Here is a 6,000-nt window from a genome sequence, read left to right as displayed (position 1 = left end):
TCACATATCAACATCTTATATTTACTAATTGGAGGCACCGTAAAAGCCTCCACGTTAATCCACATCATCAGAATAATAAGGACAATTAGATCTAAAATCTACGATTCAAATTAGTCGAGAAAGTTACGATTTATAGTGTACCATACGAATTTACATAGACACGTTACGTCCAAAATAGATGGCACAAGCCGAGGCGTTCCAAGCGCTGCCTCCCTCACGTGAGCCTACTCAAACATTAGCCCTCACATGAGCCGACTGCACCTTTATCTCTTCATGTTTAGATCAAATCAAAACTATAAAAGATAACAAGAAAATCTGACCGCCGTCTCCTCCTAGATTTGATAATCTATATCTATACCTAATAATAAAGGAGCTAAGGTTTCTACCAAAATTTTCGTTAACGCTTTTTTTGGGACCGTTTTACCCTCCCACCAAAACACATAATACTGCACTTTGCCATTGTACCGGTTGGCTATATTTATTTCCTCTGTCTCCGCTCCCGAACGCTCGCCCGAGCTGGGCAATAGCTTCGTTGGCGTGGGCTCCATCCTGAGCGATCGCTCTGGGCCAGGAACGGATCAAAACGGCCCAATCACGAGCACCGTGGCTAACAGAAATTCACAGAAGTATTTACAGGCAACCATTGATCCAGGTTGAATAGTCCCACATCGTTCCCTCACAATGATTCTAACCTGTTTATAGACGTTCGAATTTGCCTGAAATATCAGCAAGGTGAATCAAGAAAAAGTAGCACCATTGATGGATTGGGCTGAAATCTGTTGGCTGCATCAATTGAAGGATCGTGAAAGGAAAAGGAATGTGCGAAACTGACCCGAGAGGAGAAGGATCGTGAAAGGAGAAGAGGATGGGAAACTGCTCTCTGAGAGACTCACCCGACGAAGCCAGAGATCGGCTGGGACTGCGCTAGAGGGAGGGCTCGGGTGGAGGAGCCAGAGTGGATTCACGGGCGGCGGACGCCAGAGATCGGCTGGGACTGTGCCAGAGGGAGGGCTCGGGTGGAGGAACCAGAGTAGATTCACGGGCGGCGGGCCGGTTGCGTTGAACACAGGTTTCCGTGGCCAGAGGCCTCGGCGTGGCGAGCGTCCAGCCGGGATCGGAGCGGAGCATGGCTGGCTGGGCGGGCCGGGGCTGTGTTGCCTTGGTCAGGTCGTCATAAGAGCAATTGGGGAAAAATAGAAAGGTAGTAGACGAGATGTATTGGGGCCTTCGCTCTGCCGACGCGCCCACGGGATGACAGGTGCTAAAGGCGCTGGCTTTTTTGGTTATAATATGGGAAATTGATGAGCTAATTGATTAATAGCTAGGCAAGATTTAATTTTCTATGGAAAGCCAACGCGAAGAGTTTGCTAATCTATCATTGCCTTATTTATGCATTAGGGTGAACTTTGCAAACTGATGTTTTAGAGAGAGTGGATTTTGTACACCATGTTTTCGTCACTGTTCATTGTGTTTGAGATTCGGATAAAAAGAGGAGAGAGAAAAAGAAATCTTTCCATCTACCATGGTGAGCATGAATCTCGAGCAATAAATGGATGGTGACGGAAACACCCACACTCATACGTGGGTGTACAAAAGTATTTCCCTGTTTAAAATGATGTTGTTTTTTCTTCTAACAAATAGTTGCGCAAATTTTCCTCTCTTATATATACACCAAATCACTATGACATGATAATTATAAAATCGATGAAATTGTTATGAGATTGCTCAAAATTTTAATTATGGTTCCATTATTTATGCAGATAAATTTCTGATGATCGCTCTATGTATCGGATGACCTAGGCAACAACGTGAGTGTCGGATGGTGCCACCGAGCAGAAAAATATAAATGCTCAAGGTGGTGAGAGGATGAAGGGAATTGGTCAACATTGTTTTCTTCCTGTGGGTGTAATCAACCCGTAGCAACGCACGGGTTTTTGTGCTAGTATGATATAAAGAGAATGATTTCTTAATGTTGGCATTATGGGGGGAGGGATAGCTCAATAATTTAAACCGCACTCCCCCTATTTCCATGCCCACATCTAAACCAAATAAAGTTTTGAGACGAAAGTGTGTTTGCAAGATGGTCAAGCTATACTCCTTGAATCAATGATATTTAGCTCATTCCTCAAATAAGAGAACCTTGCTTCATCAAGAGGCTTCGTGAATATATCGGCAAGTTGATCTTTGGTAGGAACATAGATAAGCTCAATATCGCCCAGGCAACATGATCCCTAATGAAATGATTCCGGATCTCAATATGCTTCGTTCTTGAATGTTGCACCGGATTATAGGCAATCTTGATGGCACTTTCATTGTCACATAATAGAGGCACTTTGTCACAAATGATACCGTATTCCTTTAAAGTTTGCCTCATCCATAACAATTGAGTGCATCCACTTGCGGCGGCAACATATTCGGCTTCGGCGGTGGAGAGAGATATACAATTTTGCTTCTTAGAAGACCAACACACCAAGGACCTACCAAGGAATTGGCAAGCCCCGGAAGTTGATTTCCTATCATCCTTGTCACCCGCCCAATCCGCATCGGTATAACCATTGAGAATAAAACTTGAGCCTTTGGGGTACCAAATACCATATCTTGGGGTATCAACCAAATATCGAAAGATTCTTTTGAGAGCCATCATGTGGCTCTCTTTAGGAGAAGCTTGATACCTTGCACACACACCAACACTCAACACTATGTCCGGTCTAGATGCACAAAGGTAAAGCAAGGATCCAATCATGGAGCGATATACCTTTTGATCCACCTCTTTACCATTGGGATCTAGTGCAAGATGACATTTGGTAACCATAGGAGTGGCCACACCCTTCATCTCGGTCATCTTGAACCTCTTGAGCATGTCTTGGAGATATTTTGCTTGGTTGATGAAGGTTCCTTCCCTCAATTGCTTGATCTCAAAACCAAGGAAGAACTTCATCTCTCCCATCATAGACATCTCAAACCTATCGGTCATAAGCTTTGAGAATTCATCATTGAAAGCTTTGTTAGTAGACCCAAATATAATATCATCAACATATAATTGGCAAACGAAAAGCTCCCCATTGACCCTCTTAGTAAAAAGAGTGGGGTCGATTAGCCCAACATCAAACCCACGGTCTACCAACAATTCCTTAAGGTGCTCGTACCAAGCTCTAGGAGCTTGTTTGAGACCATAAAGTGCTTTATCAAGCTTGTAGACATGGTTAGGAAAGTTGAGATCCTCGAACCCGGGGGTTGCTTAACATAAACCTCTTCATGCAAAGGACCATTAAGAAAAGCACTTTTCACATCCATTTGTTGTAACTTAAAGTTATGATGCGAAGCATAAGCAAGAAGGATACGGATGGACTCAAGGCGAGCCACGGGAGCATAGGTTTCTCCAAAGTCAATACCCTCAACTTGAGAGAACCCTTGAGCCACCAATCTTGCCTTGTTCCTCACAACATTTCCAAACTCATCTTGCTTGTTCTTGAAAATCCATTTAGTGCCTATAACATTGCGGCACTCCTTAGGCTTCTTTACTAAAGTCCACACTTTGTTGCACTTGAAGTTGTTGAGTTCTTCATGCATAGCTTCCAACCAATCCGAATCTTCAAGGGCTTCAAATACTTTCTTGGGTTCCACTAAGGAGATATAAGCATGATGATGGCTAAAGTTCGCCAATTGCCTTCTTGTGGAAACCTTTGCCCTTACATCACCAAGAACCTTGTCATGAGTGTGTCCACGAAGCTCGAGGTTCCTTTCTCTTCTTGCTAGACGACGGGCCTCGATCTCCTCCTTGGTCTTTCTAGGCCTTGGAGGTGTCACTTGATCAACTTGATCATTTGGGTCCCCGTCTTGACCTTGAACTTGAGCTTCCTCAATTGCTTGGGGTTGCTCAATCTCATGTGCTTGATCTTGAACAATGTTCGGAGAAGGGCAAGAGTTGATTGGATCCTCATTGGAGCCATTATGAGTGATTGGTTGATCTTGACCTTGATCTTGTCCTTGATCTTGCACATAAGAGGGAGAGCCTTGTTCTTGTTCTTGGGTTGGTGCATCATTTGCTTCACTAGGTAAGGTTTGTTGATGTTGAGAAGATGAGGGCTCCACCGTGGTAGAGCATAGTTCTTCCCGAGACGCCACACCGTGTCCCTCAATGGGGCGGAAAAATCCCACACCCATTCTTACTATGGCATCTTGAGGTATTTCATCACCTGCACAAACATCAACTTGCCCCACTTGGGAGCCATCATTTTCTTCGAACTTCACACTACAAGATTCAATGATAATCCCGGAGGATACATCAAAGATTCTATAAGTGTGAGATTCGGCACCGTAACCAACAAATATACCCTCCAAAGCTTTAGAGGCGAATTTAGATAAACGAACTCCTTTGATTTTGTAGAAACACTTACACCCGAACACCTTGAAGTATGAGATATTAGGCTTGTTCCCGGTGAGTATTTCATATGGAGTATTGTTCAAGCCCTTGCGGAGATAGAGCCGGTTGGAGGAGTGACAAGCGGTGGAGATGGCTTCGGCCCAAAAGTTATAGCGGGATTTATACTCCGCCATCATAGACCTTGCCATATCCATAAGAGTCCGGTTCTTCCTCTCCGCAACACCATTTTGTTGAGGGGTGTAAGCAGCGGAATATTGATGACGAATCCCCTCATCACTAAGAAAATCATTGAGTGTATAGTTCTTGAACTCGGAGCCGTTGTCACTTCTTATTGCCATAATGAGGAGGTTGTGTTGGCGTTGCACCTCGGTAGCAAAGTCAATGAATATTTGTTGAGTCTCATCTTTCGTCTTGAGAAAGTAGACCCAAGTGTATCTTGAGTAGTCATCGACAATCACCAAGCAATGTTTCTTCGCACCAAGGCTTGCATGAGTAACGGGACCAAAGAGATCCACATGAAGGAGCTCCAAGATCCTCTTGGAAGAGATAATGGTCTTGCTTGGATGCGGAGAGTCATGCATTTTGCCTTCAACACAAGCCCTACAAACACGATCTTTGGCAAAAGACACATTTTCCATTAGTCCCACAATATGGTTCCCCTTGTGAAGACTTTGCAAAGTTCTCATGTTGACATGGGCTAGGCGGCGATGCCACAACCAACCCACGTCCGCCTTTCCGAATAGGCACATCGCACTTGTCGTGGTGGTCCCCGAAAAGTCCACCACATACAAGTTGTGTTCGCGATACCCAATGAATGCGACTTTTAGAGTCTTGCTCCACAAGAGGACCACAATATCATTATCACTAAAGACGGCGAAACCCATCTTGCCAAGGGCGGAAACGGAAAGCAAATTGTAACCAAGTGTTTTGACAAGCATGACATCCACAAGAGTAATGTTGTGTGCAACCACAACCTTACCAAAACCCAATACCTCGGATGTAGAATTATCGCCAAAGGAGACGGTGATATCATTAATGTTAGGCCTCAACTCCTTGACGAGGTTCTTGCCGCCGGTCATATGACTTGTACATCCACTATCAAGCACCCATTTTGAACCTCCGGCGGCATAGTCCTACATTAGATCAATTCTTGGATTTAGGTACCCATTTCGCAATGGGTCCTCTTTTGCTAGCAACAAGGGTCTTTGGGACCCAAATAGACCAAGCAACATAACCATCATATGGGCCAACATATTTAGCATAAACATCACCATAATAATCTTTAAATAAAATATAGTGAGGGTTAGCAATTCCCGCATCATCATTATTCATGGTTTTGCCCTTGGAGGCTTCACCATTAGTGACGTCTTTCTTCTTTTCTTGTGCGGGCTTGGCCTTTTGCTTGTTTGCCTTCTTTGCCTTGGCATTAAAACCAAGGCCCTCCTTCCCATTGTTTGATCTTTGCTTACTCAAAAGATCATCCAAAGAAAGGTTACTTTGGGGAGAGGAGGCCTTAGCAAGTTCGTCCTTCAACCTAGCATTTTCCTCAACAATATTTGCATGATCACATAGAGGAGTAGAGGAACTAGGCACATCATATGTAGCAAGCCTAATTT

Source organism: Lolium rigidum, chromosome 6, assembly GCF_022539505.1.
Source record: "Lolium rigidum isolate FL_2022 chromosome 6, APGP_CSIRO_Lrig_0.1, whole genome shotgun sequence".
Classification (NCBI taxonomy): domain Eukaryota; kingdom Viridiplantae; phylum Streptophyta; class Magnoliopsida; order Poales; family Poaceae; genus Lolium; species Lolium rigidum.
This window is presented reverse-complemented; position numbering follows the sequence as displayed.